This window comes from Mesoplodon mirus (genome assembly GCF_964341445.2).
Source record: "Mesoplodon mirus genome assembly, chromosome: 19".
Classification (NCBI taxonomy): Eukaryota; Metazoa; Chordata; class Mammalia; order Artiodactyla; family Ziphiidae; genus Mesoplodon; species Mesoplodon mirus.
The window spans coordinates 37,903,348-37,920,512 of record NC_138995.1 but is presented as its reverse complement, the minus strand read 5'-3'; the positions used below and the strand labels follow the sequence as shown (position 1 = coordinate 37,920,512).

The 17,165-nt window shown below is 48.5% G+C and overlaps 1 protein-coding gene across 4 annotated transcripts in view; it reads right to left on the bottom strand.

Moving 5' to 3' along the window:
- The window catches only part of LOC309795682 (BRD4-interacting chromatin-remodeling complex-associated protein-like), a 58,947-nt gene that overhangs the window by 8,198 nt on the left and 33,584 nt on the right, over nucleotides 1–17,165 (bottom strand). For 3 of the 4 annotated variants that reach the window (XR_014292331.1, XR_014292332.1, XM_082608282.1), the window contains exons 1-2: nucleotides 4,476–4,665; nucleotides 1,993–2,351 (exon numbers count right to left, since the gene is read on the bottom strand). The gene's annotated coding sequence lies outside the window, so the exon portion shown is untranslated. Of the gene's footprint in view, nucleotides 1–1,992; nucleotides 2,352–4,475; nucleotides 4,666–17,165 lie in introns of those variants that run through there. The other variant, XR_014292330.1, reaches the window with a different exon arrangement.

The following is a 17,165-nucleotide window of genomic DNA, read 5'->3' as shown; positions in this document are numbered from 1 at the left end:
AAGGACCATTCCCTGGGGCCAAGACCCCTGGAGGGGTCAGGCTTTCTGTCCCCTTAAGTCTAGGGGCATGGGTAGGGGTGGGGCAGGTGCCCTCCGTACCAGAGCCTCCTGATCAGAGACAGACAGCTGCCTTTTCCTCCTCCCTCTCTCTCCCCAGCGTCTGATGACGATGGTGATGACATCAACCCAGACTGAGTCCTGATCACATGCAGGCCCCGTGCTAAGTGCTTCACACACATGTATCTCATTTAATCCCCACAGTATCCCTCGAGGTGGGTCCTGCCACCCCCGCTTTGCAGATGAGTAAAAGGAAGAGCTGAGACCATGGTTCTCTGTCTCCCAGCTAGCAGGTGGCAGAGCCAGCCCTGAACCCACAAGTCTGGCCCCAAGCCTGTGCTCCTGTCCTACACGTGACTGGGTGAAGGAGGGAGGGAGGGGAGGCGGCATGAAGGGGCCCAGGCTCTGGGTCCCCCTGGAAGACACATGCAGCGTGGTTCTCAAGGAAGGGAACAGAGAGGGAGAGGGGCCAGGAGGGCAGGCGCTCTGAGTCAGAGGAACCGCCAGAGCCGGGCCGAGCCTGTCAGAATGATGAGGATGAGGACGGCTAACATTTGGCTCCTGCTTACCATGTGCCAGGCACTGTCCCAAGCGTTTCACAAATGTTAGCTTGTTCAGCCCCCATGGGAAAGGGATGCCGTGTGCCCCAGTTTACAAGTGAGAAAACAAGTTCTCTGTTTGCCCATCCACCCCCGCGCCAACCACCACTGCTCCAGACATCCTACCAAGCTTCCACGCACCCATCTTTACAAACTTCCACCCAACCGCCCATCTTTCTTGTCTTCCAAACACACAAACTGACCCGTCCTTCCATCCGCTCCTCCTTTTTACTGTTTTGGGCCGCACTGAGAGGCTTGCGGGATCTCAGTTCTCCGATCAGGGACTGAACCCGGGCCCGGGCAGGGAAAGCACTGAGTCCTAACCACTGGACCGCCAGGGAAGTCCCCATCCGCCTATCCTTCCATCAGCCCACGCATCCTTCCCTCCCAACCACGCAGACAGAACACGATGAGAAATCACACACAATCCCAGTCCAGGGCCATGGAGTTGTTACCCTCTCTTTTTCTTCTTGGTAGGGGGAGGGGGATGGTCCCGAACTCACTGAGGACATGGTGACTGTCGTGCCCCCCCCCCCAGCTGGGTCACCATCCCTAACCCTCAATAGCATTCTCTGAACTTCCTGATCACCACTACAGCCCCTATTACCCTCGACGGCTCTGTGACGTAAAGAATCTCAGGGAGGGAACCCATATGGTTATTTCAGGGGCTCCTCTGGACAGTACCCTGGAGAGTCTGATGAAAACAAAGGACCCTCTTGCCAGAAACATGCATGTGGGCCAGAAATGTTACACGTTCTTTCCCAGGGGAAGTGTGTCATGGGACACACACACACACACACGTATGCACACACGTACACACTTCACGGGCCCTGGGTTAACAAGCCCAGTCTAGAACAGAAACACATGGCTCCGGAGCCTCACACACCCATCACGCTCGCCTCTAGAGCTGGCCCCGGGGACTGTCCCCAGAGAGGCCCTTCCAAGGCTCTTGCTGCATCCGTGCGGCAAGATAACACACTCTCTCTGGCTTCATATCTCCGCCCACACCCACTGTCTTCCCATGTCACCAGCTCTGTGGCCTACGAGCCCCTGCCCTTCCCAACCAGCCTAAGGTGGGCAAGGCCTGGCCAGGGAATGACAAGGCAGGATCTGCAGAGAATCTGGAGAAGACGGAAAGCGGGGAGGGAGATCCTGCCTGCAGATGGCATGGAGGTTGGGGGGGAATGGCCCGAAGGACCCAGGGGGCCCAGGCTGGAGAGGGCGGGGCTGAAGGATGTGGCTGAGCCAGGCTCTTCCAAGAAGGAACGTCCCTTCCGGGGAGGTGGACGGGAGACCACGGCCCCTCCGGGAATGAGCGGGATGCTTGGCTGGTTACCTGCGCTACAAACGAATCATGAAGGGAAGGAGGGGGCGTCCACTCCAGCTCTACGCAGGGCCCCCAGCTGGGGATGTGGGGAGGGTCCTTTTGGGGGCCAGTTGTGGAGAGAGAATGAGAGAGAGGCTGTGAGTGAGACAGTCAGTGAAAAGGAGAAAGATGTAGCCAGAGAGACGAGAGGTCAAATACAAGTTTAAAACCACAGGAAAGGGGCTTCCCTGGTGGTGCAGTGGTTGAGAGTCCGCCTGCCGATGCAGGGCACGTGGGTTCGTGCCCCGGTCTGGGAAGATCCCACATGCCGTGGAACGGCTGGGCCCATGAACCATGGCCGCTGAGCCTGCGCGTCCGGAGCCTGTGCTCTGCAAGGGGAGAGGCCACAACAGTGGGAGGCCCGCGTACCGCAAAAAAAAAAACCCACAGGAAACAACACTGTACATTATCACATATATATATGCAGACACACTGCACTATATCTACATACAGTGTGTGTACATATATATATATATATTCACACACACACACATCATGCAATAGTATATAACATTATATGATATAATCCATCAGCACTTCAATCTAGCAAAATACAGTCAGGTCTCATCATCTGAGGTGCTTATGTCCTATAAGGTCACCGTGATTTTACGATTATGGCCGCTGAGCCGCAGCCCCTGGGGAAAGACAGGGTTAGCTTCCTGCCAGCCTCTGGTCCCATTCTCATCAACCCATCAATATATCCCCTTGGCTTATGTGTGTTTCTGTTTAAAGGCACCTTGTTTGGGACTTCCCTGGTGGCGCAGTGGTTGAGAGTCCGCCTGCCAATGCAGGGGACACGGGTTTGAGCCCTGGTCCGGGAAGATCCCGCATGCCGTGGAGCAACAGAGCCCGTGCGCTACAACTACTGAGCCTGCGCGCCTAGAGCCCGTGCTCCGCAACAGGAGAAGCCACCGCAATGAGAAGCCCGCGCACCACGAGAGTAGCCCCTGCTCGTCGCAACTAGAGAAATCCCGCGCACAGCAACGAAGACCCAACTCAGCCATAAATAATAAATAAATAAATAAATTTATTTTAAAAATAATTTAAAAAAACAATAAAGACACCTTGTTTAACATAAACGGTTGATTCGCTCACACCGAGCTCAAGGCCCACAGCGCTGTAACTCATGCCTGAGGGCAGGTCACCTCACACGCGCGATCTCTCCAGAGCACATCGCAGCCTTCCTGTGCTTATGGACAGTGGGCGGCCCTTCAGCCCTACACGGGAGGGGCCGGGTTTAACAGCAAAACCACCCACAAAAAGCACAAAAGTGCAAAACAACAGGGCGCTAAAGAGGATGCTTCTTTATAGCTCTCGAGCTGAACAGAGAGGCAGAGGGTCGCCGCGTTCAACCTCAGCTGGTAGCACGTGCATCGGGAGACTCAAGATAGACTCACGGCTCTGCACACGTCTGCAAGTGACCAGGAAAGCGCCGTGAGTACTGATTTGGGGGTTAACAATGTTAGCAAATAGGCAGATTCACAAATATGGAATCCACGAATAACAAGGATTGACCTGATGACAGTAATGATGGTGACTGTGATGACGATGATGATGGCTGCTGGTTTGAAGTACTCTGCACGTATCAGCCTGTTCACCGTCTTTGAATCCCTATGAAGCAGGTGCTTTTCGCAGCCCCATTCCACACATGAGGAAGGCGAGGCTCAGAACGGTGAGCCATACGCCCTATATCCCTCCAGTGGTCAGTGGTCAGGCTGGGGTCTGAGCCAAGGTCGGCTGACTCCAGAGTCCCCGCCCTTAACCACTATCCCACAGACGGTCCTCTCGTCATATTGTTTCTCTTTTAAATGTGAAGCCAGCACGCCACAGGGTCAAGATAAGACGAAGCTGGGTGACAGCCTTTGTTAGCATTTTGTGAATGCCTGGGATAGCTCAGATCCAAAATAGCGATAAAGCGAGCAGATGGAAGAGAGAGCAGGAACGAGAGCTGCTTCTCCTTTTTATGGAGAGCCCCAGGCCCTGGAAAGATCTAGAAAGCATCTGTCACAAGACCCTGGAACACGGGATCCTGGCCCATCTAGATTCCAGGTGCACTGCCCTGGACCAGGGTGATCACAAGCACCCAAGGTGGCTTTGGGAGCGCCGCCAGCTCCATGTGGGTTCCCCACTCCTCCATGCCCCAAGCTTTGGGTGTGGCCCAAGTTCTGTAAACGTCGGACCAGAAGTAGAGCCAGGAGGTGGGTGTCTCCTGAACAGGGCTCTCCAAAGGGGATCTGCGGGTGAATGTCCAGTGGGAGGCTCCAGCCTGTGAGAATCTGTTATCCATGTGTTTTCATTCAGATGCTAACAGCAGAGCAATGGACGAGGGGGACTTTCCGGGGAGAGGGCAAGGTTCTGCATGGTGATGGGGTGTCTGTTACATAGGGGTTTAAAAATTCACAGCTCAGGTTTCTGTATGTCAACACATATCAATTCAACCATGTTAACTTTACCTTTAAAAAACTGTACAAAACAGGGCTTCCCTGGTGGCGCAGTGGTTGAGAGTCCGCCTGTCGATGCACGGGACGCGGGTTCGTGCCCCGGGCCGGGAAGATCCCACATACCGCGGAGCGCCTAGGCCTGTGAGCCATGGCCGCTGAGCCTGTGCTCCGCAACGGGAGAGGCCACAACAGTGAGAGGCCCGCGTACCGCAAAAAAAAAAAAAAAAAAAAAAACCAAAACTGTACAAAATAAATAATCAGCACAGAGTTGTAGTGGGGGAGGAGAGCTAACAGACATGGCAAATGTTGGTAACTGTTAGAGCTGGATGATGGCTACCTGGGGGCTCAGTACACCGTTCTAGTTAATGTACATCTTCTCGAAAGTTTCCATAATAAAAAGAAAACCATTTGTCAATGATCAGCAGGTCCGGGGTTCCTCTGAGATGGGTCCCCTGTTCAGGTGCCAGGGTTGGCATCTATGTCGCCTATCAGGTTGATGCCAAGAGGCCCAGCATGGGGTTACAGTTTGGGGTTGGAGTCAGCAGTTCAAATCTCCACTTCCCCACACATGGGCTGAAGTCGGGCAAGTGACTTCACCGCTCTAGGCTTCAGTGCCCTCATCTGTAAAATGGGCACAATCATAGTCCTTATTTTCACGTATGGCAGTGGAGAGGCTCTTAGGCCTTTAATCCTCTGGTGTAGTAAAGTATTTTGTAAGCGATAGATACTGTTACACAATCATTTTAGCTGCCATTGTGAATCTTACCTAGTGGGGCAACTCCCAAAGCTTTCTGGCCACAGCACAGTCAGGTTGGACAAAAGTCCCCAGGCCCCAGCTTTTCCACCTGGTGCCTTTTGTCACATTTGGCCCTTGAGCACATTTTGAAGGGTTTACACGCAAGGCAATAGAAATGAAAGCAAAAATAAACAAATGGGACCTAATCAAACTTATATGCTTTTGCACAGTAAAGGAAACCAGAAACAAAAGGAAAAGACAACCTACAGCCTGGGAGAAGATACTTGCAAATGATGTGACTGACAAGGGCTTAATTTCCAAAATATACAAACAGCTCATACAACTCAATAACAACAAAACAAACAACCCAATCAAAAGGTGGGCAGAACACCTGAATAGTCATTTCTCCAAAGAAGACATACAAATGGTCAACAGGCACATGAAAAGATGCTCAACATTGCTAATTATCAGAGAAATGCAAATCAAAACTACAATGAGGTATCACCTCACACCAGTCAGAATGCCATCATCAAAAAGTCTACAAATAATAAATGCTGGAGACAGTGTGGAGAAAGGGGAACCTTCCTGCACTGTTGGTGGGAATGGAAATTGGTGCAGCCAATATGGAGAACAGCATGGAGGCTCCTTAAAAAACTAAAAATGGAGTTACCATATGGAAGGGTTTACATATCATTTGATTATGCACGTGGTCCGACTTCAACTGCCAGGTACCAGGTCTCCTTGGGTCCTTCCAAACCCCTGTTGTTACCCCATTTGTCAGGTGAGATAAACGAGGCTAAATAGAGTGGTGAATGGGAAACCATGGGCCACACACAACCAGTGATACGTGCCCCCTACCCACTCATGCACAGGGCTACCCAGGAGCCTGCAGCTCTCAACCCGGCAGACAGAGGGAGCCTTGAAAGACACAAATGAACCCACTGAGAGTGGAAAGACAGAATTTGAATGCTGTCTGGATATCTGATGATACTAAGAAATTGTGATGAAGATTCTAGGTATAACAATGGCATAGTGTTTTTGTTTTTCTGCTTTTTTTCCTTTAGAGTTCTTACCTTTTAGTAATACATCCTAAAATACATAGGGGTGAAGTGATCAAATGTCTGTGATTTACTGCAAAATAATCCAGTTCTGGGAGGTCAGGGGCATACTGACCTGCGCTGTCCAATACGGAAGCCACTAGCCATGTGTGACTACGCGCATTTAAGTTCAAGCTAATGAAATGAAATTAGGGCAAATGACTTGAGTAGTTATTTGTCCAAAGAAGATATACAAATGGCCATAAGCACAGGAAAAGATGATCCACACCACCAATCATTAGGGAAATGCAATCAAAACCACAGATGCCGCCCCACCCCCATTAGAAGGGCTACTATCAAAAAACCAAAAATTAACAAGTCTTGCCGAGGACCTGGAGAAACTGGAACCCTGGTGCTCTGTTAGTTAGTGGAAATGTAAAATGTTGCAGCTGCTGTGAAAAACACTTGGGCGGTTCCTCAAAAAATTAAAAATAGAATTAGCATATGACCCAGCAAGTCCACTTCTGGATATATACACAAAAGAATTGAAAGCAGGGTCTTGAAGACAGATTTATACACCCACGATCACAGCAACACTATTCACAAGAGCCAAAAGGTAGAAACAACCCAAGTGTCCATCAACAGATGAATGGATAAGCCAAATGTGGTGTCTATTTACAATGGAATAGCATTCAGGGAGGAAATTCTGATACACGCAACAGCATGGATGACCTTAAGCTAGGTGAAGTGAGCCAGTGACAAAAAGACAAAGATACCATCTGATGCCACTTATGACGGAGAGACAGGAAGTAGAATGGCAGCTGCCAGGGACTGGGGGCAGGGGAGGAGAAACCGGGAGTTATTGTTTAGTGGGTGCAGAGTTTCAGTTCTGCAAGATGCTACAAGTTCTGGAGAAGGATGGGGGTGAAGGTTGCACAACTATGCAAACGCACTTACTGTCGCTGAATCGTACACTTCGAAATGGCTGAGATGGTAGGTTGTGTTATGTATATTTTACTGCAATAAACACATGGGAAAAAAAGGGGGACAAGGAGGAATGTGAAAGTTTTAAATAAAAAAGATTTACCTTAAGAGTGTAAAGGAAATTAAACATTTAGTTTGCGGTCACGGTGGCGACATTTCGTGGGCTTGACAGCCACACGTGGCTGCTGGCTACCACACAGGACACCGCAGATCTAGAATATTCCCACGGTGGCAGAAAGCTCTCTTGGACAGCGCTGGTCTGTCAGAGTGGCGGAAAACTGAAAATTGGCAAAGAGTTGGTTGATGGGGTCCATGTTTTACTATTCTACTTTGTGCACATTTGCAGTTTTCCAAAATGAAAATTTTTTATTTTGAAAATACTTGAACATCAAAAAATCATACGTCTCTCTGATTTTTTGTCGTCTGTCTCCCCCACCAAAATGTCAACCCCCCCCCCGAGGACAGGGATTTTGTCTGTTTTGTTCCCTGTGGGACACCCAGAGCCTGCACAGAGCATGGCACATGGTAGGGGGTCACTAAATATTTGTGGGGTGAACAAATGAATTTGCACAGGTGGTTAAACAAACCCAATCATTCGTTCAAAGAGCAGCCTGGTGAGAAAGGCATTTACTAATTGCCCGCTCTGTGTCCAGCATGGGGGAGAGCTGAGGATACCGTAACGAACAAAAGCAGACCCAGTCCTTGACTTTGGGCAAGATCAGGACTAGTGGTTCTCAACCAGGGGTGACATTAGACGCCCCTCTCCTTCCTCGACACACACATACTCAAAAAGCTTTTGAAAAAGTGACCGGGGAGGTGGGGGACACACAATTAGCATGCAAAGCTGCAACCCCAAATTACGCACAGGGGAGCGGACGCCTTGCGCTCCTTCAGAGCAGAAGCTTTAAAAGCCATCGCACGGTTCTGCCCAAGTCCTGGCATGACAATGGGTACGTGGACGGAGCCACAGCCAATGCACGAAGCTCGGACACACGAGCGAGAGAGGAGCCTTTGCTGCTGTCAGCTGCTGAGATCTAGGGCTCACTCATTACTGCAAAGCACTCAGCCGAAGCTGGCTGATACATCTAGGAAGAGCCTACCCTGCCCCAGTGCTTCCTTGCTATCAGGCCCTGTGCTAACCCCACACCTATTGATTCCTCCCAGGCCCCGGGGAGGCAGGAGGAACATTTCCCACAGCGCAGGAAACTGAGGCTCCCAGGGGTCAGGACACTTGCCCCAAACCACACTGTGAGGCCAGAATTTGAACTCAGACCCTGTGATTCTGAAGAACCTCCTTCTCCACCACTGGGCTATCAAAAGCACGAAAAGATGGGCTTGCGAAACCACAACCAGCTCAAGAGAACAGCCACGATGCAACAATGACCAAGTGTCCTTCCAGAAAATCCTGTGAATTCCTCCGGCACTTGGAATGCCATCGGAGTTTTGCGTTGTCATCAGGAGTTGTGCAGAAGCCAGGCTGCTGAGCAGGATACAGAATTAAAAGTCCCCGCAAAGCTCCAGAAACAGGCTAATTTTAATTTAGATTTAAGTTAATGCTAGTAACCCTCAGGTTATTTGCAAGTCATAAAAATCAAAGTCGACGGGACACTACCATTTGCTCATGGGAAGTGATAGGTGAAGAGGATGTGGCAAAGTCTAGCTGTTGCTTTTCCAAACACCATTTCCCCACCCCTCCTCGCCTTGCTCACAGAAGCCTGATGCTGCTCGGGGTAACCCCTGCCAATTCCAAGATGTAAACAAACGCTGTTCTGAGTCAGTCAGTCTTTTTCCAACTATGGGTCATGCCTTTGAGGGTTGTGAAATCCAATTAGCAGGTTGTGACAAGGAATTTTGTTTTAAGTTAAAGAGTATGGGGTCAAATGGAATGGGATAGAATAGGAAATATTCAAAGGCATCACACAGGGTAAGCAAAAGGATCAGTTTGTGATACTCGTTTCAATTTTGTGTGTCTCTGTGTGTACATATTTCCGACTGTGGGTTGTGGCCAAAATAGCTTTAAAATAATTGGACGAGGCCAGTGGCACTGCTCTCCCCTTTATCAGCCATTCACTTTCCCAGGCTTCCTAGCAGCTAGGCTAGCCATAGTTTTGCAAATAAGTAAAAGCCAAAGTGTACAGAGTTGGGTTCTGCTCAATGAATCTTTTGGGGAAGACAGAATTTGGGAAAGGTTTTCTTCCAGAATATAAAGACAGAGCTTCTCTAGGGAGAAAGTCTTTTGCTTCCTGCTTCCAGCTTTGAATACAGTTGAGAAGACTGGAGCTGTGGCAGCTATTTTGCAATCATGAGGCAATAAATCTGAGGCTGGTAAGCCCACCTACGGAGGATAACTGATGAGAGGAGAGAAAAAGACTAGGTTCTTAACACTCCTCATGGGTTGCCTGCCTCCAGACTTCTTAATCCTTACAGTTTAAGCCACTGTTAGGTTTTCCGTTATTTGCAGTCAAACACAACCTGACACAAACGAGTTGGCATTTCTACACATCTTTGCAGCCCATCACAAGGACTCTCAAAGCCTTCCGTGGGTCAAGGACTGTACTCTGTGAATCCGCTGATTGAGAAGAGAGGCCCAGCAAAATGGGAGAGGGCTGATGGCAAGGGGATCTGGAAAAAAGACCACTGGGGCCAAAAACTCTTCTTCTCCCTAGTCCCACTGTTTACAGCTCCTCCTATTTATTATCCAACCCTTGAACTTGGGCTGGCCTTCTGACTGGCCTTGGCCAACAGAATGTGGTGGAAGTGATGGTGTGCGTTTCTGAGCCTACTCTTTGCCCAGCTGCCATGTGACAAAGTCCAGGCTAGCCTTTCGGAGGACAAGAGACACATGCCCATCACCTCTATCATCCCAGCTCACAGCCAGCCAAGCCCTAGAAGCAGAGCTGCCTAGCTGACCTACAGCTGACCACACCCAGGTAAGACAGAAGTAACCAGAGGTACCCAAGGCCAAATTCTAACCAGTGGAACCACAGTTTTGTTTTAATCCACTGTGGCGCATCGTGTTTTCCAAACATGGCTGAAATAATGTCTACAACCTCCCATGATCTACCAAGGTGGGATCTTGCCAGTCCCCTTGAATTGAGGAAACTTTGTGACTACTTCAACCAGGACAGTGCAACAGAAGTGCCACTATGTGACTTCTGAAGCTAGGTCATAAAAGTCAACTCAGTTTCTGCCATGTCCACCAGGACATTGACCCTGGAAGCCCTAAGCCACCTTAATAGAATTCTTACCGCTCTGAGGCCACCATGCTATGGGGAAGCCTAAGCTAGACACATGGAGAGACCATGAGTAGATGCTCTGGTTGATGGTCTTATCTTCAAGTCATCCCAGCCCAGGTGCCATGCATGGCATATGAACAAGCCCTCAGCCCCCAGCCTGCGAGTCTTCCCAGCCAAGACTGCAGACATCATGGAGCAGAGACCCACTATGTCAAATTCCATGTCAAATTCTTGGCCCATAAAACCTGTGAGCATAATACAGTTGTTCCATTAAGCTGCTACATTTTGGGGTAATCTGTTAAACAGCAACAGTAACCAGAACAGCCTCTAAACTTGGGGGTTATTTGTTATGTGGCAGCAGCTAGCTGATACAGCCCTCTCTAGAGACTAAGTACCAACTTTGACCTCACACCTCTGACTCACCCAACTCTTTCTTTTTTTTTTTTTTTAATTAATTCATTTATTTTTGGCTGCATTGGGTCTTCATTGCTGCGTGCAGGCATTCTCTAGTTGCGGCGACGGGGGCTCTTCTTTGTTGTGGTGCACGTGCTTCTCACTGTGGTGGCTTCTCTTGTTGCGGGGCATGGGCTCTAGGTGCATGGGCTTCAGTAGTTGTGGCATGCAGGCTCAGTAGTTGTGGCTCACGGGCTCTAGAGCGCAGGCTCATTAGTTGTGGCACATGGGTTTAGCTGCTCCGCAGCATGTGGGATCTTCCCGGACCGGGGATTGAACCCATGTTCCCTGCATTGGCAGGTGGATTCTTAACCACTGTGCCACCAAGGAAGTCCCTCACCCAAGTCTTACCCATTCCACCTCCCAAATCTCTCCACTTTATCTCTTCCTCTCCATGACCACTATTCCTGCCCAGATCCAGGCCTCACCATCTCTCTTTTCATCTATCCATCCACCCAGACTTTTGGGGAGAGAGAAAGAAAGAGCTCTTTGGAGAGCAATTAAAATCGACACCACCTTTATGTTCAGCGACCTTTAGAGTTCTAAAATCACTGAATTAGTTTAACAACATAAAAGCGTGCCCTATAAAACTTGGATTGCTCATAAAGCAACTGGTGTCTAGCTCCTAAAAGCCTTGTTTACACAGGTAGTCACACACTAGAAATGTTTGGTATGTTCTCTCTTTCCCTTTTTGCCATTCACCGCTGTTCTAAATGAAGCTATAAAGCCACAGACTTGCCAAGAAAATCAGGCATCTGAAAAGGTTTTTGAATTTTTTCTTAATACTAGTGTGTAAAAAACAGGGGGGAAACTCCGAGGAGTGAAACAGGTAACGGGGTGGGGTGAAGGGAACAAAAGCAGCGATTACACTGACCAGACACAGGGCTGCCCAGGGCATCGAGCAAAAGAGAACACTTCAAGTTCAGGAAAAAATGGAGTTAAGAGAAGCGAAGGGGAAAGAAAAGCCCCTACAACATTCCACACATGCTTTAGACCACTTGTTCCTAAACGTGGGCAGGCACCAGAATCACCTGGAAGGCTTTTAAAAGAAAGAATGAAAGAATGGACTTCAGAATCAGCAGGTTGGGGGCAGGGGCGGGGGGTGCTGAAAATTTGCATTTCTAACAAGTTCCCAGGTGATGCTGATGCTGCTGGTCCAAGGACCACTGCTCTAGAAGCTTTTGTCTCTTTAGTTTTCCTTCTGGGGCTCTTGCTCTTGCATAGAACACAAGCCACCAGTTCCTAGCCAGTGCCCAGGCCCCTGACAATGTGGCCTCGCAGGGTCCCCTCCGAGGCTCAGGAGGGGCCAACAGCCAGTCTCAGTCTGATATCCTTTTAAACAGAACTTGGATTTGGTTCCATTCAGCAATGTACCCTCTTAAGAGGACGACTCACAGTGAGTATAGGCCTTTTGCCCCTTTGCCAGAGACTTCCTTTCTCAGCCTCCTTTGCAGCCAAGTGTGGACATGGGAAGATGTTTACATTTGGATAAAAAAGACAGAACCTTACATTGGGAAGATTATTTGCCCCTACTCTTTCCTGCTTGAGAGAATGATGTGAAGCATGGTGACAATGGCCAGTGCTACAGCAGCCATTTTGCACTCCTGAGGGGGAAGGCCCAGTGAATCAGAGACAGACCCAGCATCCTGGCAATATTGAGCTGCCAAATATGCCTGGAATGGCCTTCAACTAGATGTGTTGTTCCAGAAGAGAACTAAAAGCCTGAATTAACTAAGGTTAAACATACACCTACTCTATGACCCAGAAATTCCACTTCAAGGAATTGACTTAATGGATGTGAAAAGTATGTCTACAAAAACATTTGTACAGAAGTTTTCATAGCAGCATTATTCACAAAAGCCCCAAATTGGAAACAGCACAGTGTCCATCGACTGGTAGATGGAGAAACAAACTATGTTATATCCACGCACTTGAATACAGCTTGATAATGAAAGGGAATAAACTACTGATACACGCAAGGTCATGGATGAATCTCAAATCCACCATGCTGAGGAAAGGAAGCCAGACACAAAAGACCATTCACTGTGCGATCCCCTTGAAGTAAAGTTCTAGTGAAAGTGATGGGGAAAAAAATCGGAGGTGTGATTGCCTTAAGCGAGCAGCAGGAGGGGGAGAGGGCTAAGTACTGACTAGGAAGGTCCACGAGGAAATCTTCTGGGATGATGGAAATGGTCTGTAGCTAGATCTGGGTGATGGTTACATAGGTAATATTGGCCAAAATTCATCAAGCAGTGCACTTAAGGTTTGTGCCTTTTATTATACTTACTTTGTATCCCAGTAAAGCACAGCTTAAAAAAACAAAAAACAAAAAAACCCTACACAATCCATTCTTGTTATTCGTGGTAGTTATGTTCGACAAAGTTGCCACAAACACTGAATTAGAGAATAAGGAACTATTGCTCCTGGGGGAAATACAGGTTCTTATGAGCCTCTGGTCCCAACATTTTCATCAACTGATCAATACATAACCTTGTTTTTACATGTGTTTCTGTTTAAAGACGCCTGATTTAATATATACGGCTGATTCATTCGCAGTAAACCCATAACCAACGGCGCTGTAACTCACACCTGAACGAAGCTCATCTGAGACACATCACAGCCTTCTGGAACTTAGGAACACTAGCCAACACTTCAGCACAATGTTTGCGGGGCATTTTAAACAGCTAAACCAGCAACCAAAAGCCCCCAAATGTGAAAAACGTGGCACTAAACAGACCAAGAAAAAGCCACTTGGCTACAGTAAGAGCTGAAACAAGAAGACAGAGGGTCGCCCTGGTTGATCTCAGCTGGGAACAGGCACACAGCACAACTCAAATTTTTCACTTGCTCTGCACATGTCTGTAAATGACTGGGAAAGCACCCGGTGTGCTGATCTGGGGGTTACAAAGAAATTTTAGCAGGTAGATGAATTCACAAATATGGCATGTGGGAATGAGAATCAACAGTACAGGGAAATATTGGTCAAGATTATAGCACATTTATTTACCCTTTACCTGGAGATTTCACTCATGGTCTGATCCTACAGGTACAACCTGATATATCCAAAATTATACATTTAGGAGGTTTTTAGGGCAAGGTGTGTGTCTACCAGCGAGATATTGGAAGTAATCCACTGGCCATCACTGGAAAACAGGTTAAATAAACTGGGTCCATCTAAATGGGAATACTATGCAGCTGTAAAAAAGAATGAAGAATACAAATGGCCACCTATATGGGAAAAGAATCTGAAAAACAATACATATATGTACATATATAACTGAATCACTTTGCTGTATACCTGAAATTAACACAACATTGTAAATCAACTATACTCCAATGTAAAATTTAAAAAAAAATTTTTTTTAAAGAATACAAACGGCCAACAAGCCCATGAAGAGATGCTCAACATCAATAGCCACCAGGGAAATGCAAATCAAAACCACAAGTGGATGGGCTTCCCTGGTGGCGCAGTGGTTGAGAGTCCGCCTGCTGATGCAGGGGACACGGGTTCGTGCCCCGGTCTGGGAAGACCCCACATGTCACGGAGCGGCTGGGCCTGTGAACCATGGCCGCTGCGCCTGCACGTCCGCAACGGGAGAGGTCACAACAGTGAGAGGCCCGTGTACCGCAAAAAAAAAAAAAAAAAAAACAACCCACAAGTGGAGACTGCTTCACCCACTAGGATGGCTACAATCAAAAAGACAGACAATAATCAGTGCTGGTGAGGATGTGTAGAAATCAGAACACTCATACACTGCTGGTGGGAATGGAAAATGGCGGGGCCTCAGTGGAAAGTAGTCTGGGAAACTCCCCAAACAGTTAAACACTGTTACCATGTGACCCAGCAATATCACTCCTACATATAGACCCAAGAAAAATGAATACATGCATTCACACAAAAACCTGTATACAAATGTCCATAGCAGCGTTATTCATAATAGCCAAAAGGTTGAAATAACCCAAATGTCCACCAACGGATGCATGGATCCACAAAACGTGGTCTCTCAATTTGGTGGGATATTACTCAGACATCAAAAGGAATGAGGTACTGATATACCACAGTACAACATGGATGATCCTTGAAAGCATCATGCTGAGTGAAAGAAGCCAGACACAAAGGACCATATATTGTATGATCCCATTTTATGAACTGTCCAGAATAGACAAATCCACAGAGACAGAAAGATTAGTGGTTGCCAGAGGCTGTGGAGAGGGAGGAATTTGAAGTGGCTGTTCTTGGGCACAAAATTTGGGGGGGGGGGTGATAAAATTGTTCTGAAACTAGATAGTGGTGATGGTTGCACATTATAGAATCTTGAATATATAACCTGTGAATCTACTAGAAAGTGCTGAATTGTACACTTTAGATGGGTGAATTTCATGGTATGTGAATTATATGTTAATAAAGATGCTATTTTTTAAAAAGGAACAAGGATGTTCTCCATATACTGACAGAGAAAGTTCTCCACGACTATTGTTCTGTGCGAAAGTAAAATGCAGAACAGTGTATAAAACGTTACCATCTGCTTAAAGACAGTAGGGAGGAGATACAACAATATATATTCTAGTAAATCAACTATACATCTACTTAAAAAAAAAAAGACTATATATCCTAAATGCCTTTCTAGGTCTAAAGAACTTCCAGAAGGATCTCTACAGCACTAAACCCACTTATGAACTAGGAGGGGGACCCAGCAGATGGGACAAAGATGGGACGGAGACACTCCGCTGCAAATGTTTCAAAAATAGCTTTTGGTTTTTTATAATTTGTTTTTTGTTTTGGGGGGTTTTTTTTTTGGCCATGCCCCGAGGCTTGTGGGATCTTTGTTCCCTGACCAGGGATTGAACACGGGCCACAGCAGTGAAGGCTCCAAGTCCTAACCACTGGACCACCAGGGAATTCCCCAAAAAGTACATTTTAAAAAATGTGTTAAAAAAAATAAGAGGACAGGGTCTTCCCTGGTGGCGCAGTGGTTGCGAGTCCGCCTGCCGATGCAGGGGACGTGGGTTCGTGCCCCGGTCTGGGAGGGTCCCACATGCCGCGGAGCGGCTGGGCCCGTGAGCCATGGCCGCTGAGCCTGCGCGTCCGGAGCCTGTGCTCCGCAACGGGAGAGGCCACAGCAGTGAGAAGCCCGCGTACCGCAAAAAAAAAAAAAAAATAAGAGGACAGTTTCCACCATCACTCATCAGCGTAAACTGTTACTTGCAGCCGAATGCACACAAACTAAAAAGCTATTCAGTGGTAAAAGGAAGAACTGGGATTTGAACCCAGACTTCGGGACACCAAATCCTTGGACAGCCTTCCAGGACTCCCCACTGCCTCAACTCCAGTGTCCATGAAAATGCTGGGAAACTGGGCATCTGCTGGCACGACCTCCCTTCCCTCTACCCTTCCCCGGCAGAAATTCTTTTCTTCCTGAACTTGTCAGGAGCCTTCCCTAATCATGGCCCGATTTCTCTCACATGATGCTTGAGGCAGAACCACTGGGGAGTCCTGAGAAGTGGGAGCCTGAGGTCTACCCCACGAGGGCCAGGGAGCTGGGTGGGCAGGTCCTGAGCCAGCCATGGGTTTGTGGTCCTGGTTTCAAGATGTCACACTTCATCCTGTTTCTTAACAAATGCCCCCCCACCCTCCTCCAGGGCTTACTTACAAGCAGCAACGTCCGTCTAACCCTGTCTGTGCTCACCGTCTGGAGGGCTGCAGGGGAGTGGCTAACCGGCCTCCAGCTTCCTCTCGGGTCCCTTCTAAACTCAGCTCCCCACTCGGGCCAAAGAGGTCCATTTGATTTGAGGTCACGTGGTTTCCCCTTCCCAGGACTCTCCACTGCCCCACTCAACAAAACAGTGCTGGGGAGACAGCGGCAAGGACAACAGACATCCCTACTCTTCCTGGTGACGTTCTAGGGCAGGAGTCAGATGACAAACAGAGAACAGAGACATGGTGCCGAGAGGAGGAAAGCAAGAAGGCGGGAGAAAGGTGCTGTGGGGAGGGGGCGGGGAGGGCTGCGGGTGCATTTTTAGTGAAAGTGGTTGGGGCGGCCTCATAGAGAAAGGGGAGTCTGAGTTGATGTGCAGGAGGTAAGGGAAGGAGTGATTCAGACACCCAGGGAAGGGTGGTCCAGGAAGAAGGAACAGCAGATGCAAAGGTCCTGTGGCAGAAACATGCTGGGGTTGCTTGAGCAACAGCAAGGAGGTGAAGCGGGGTTGAGGAGACGATCAGGGTCAGCCACAGAGGGCCTGGTGGGCCGTGGTGAGG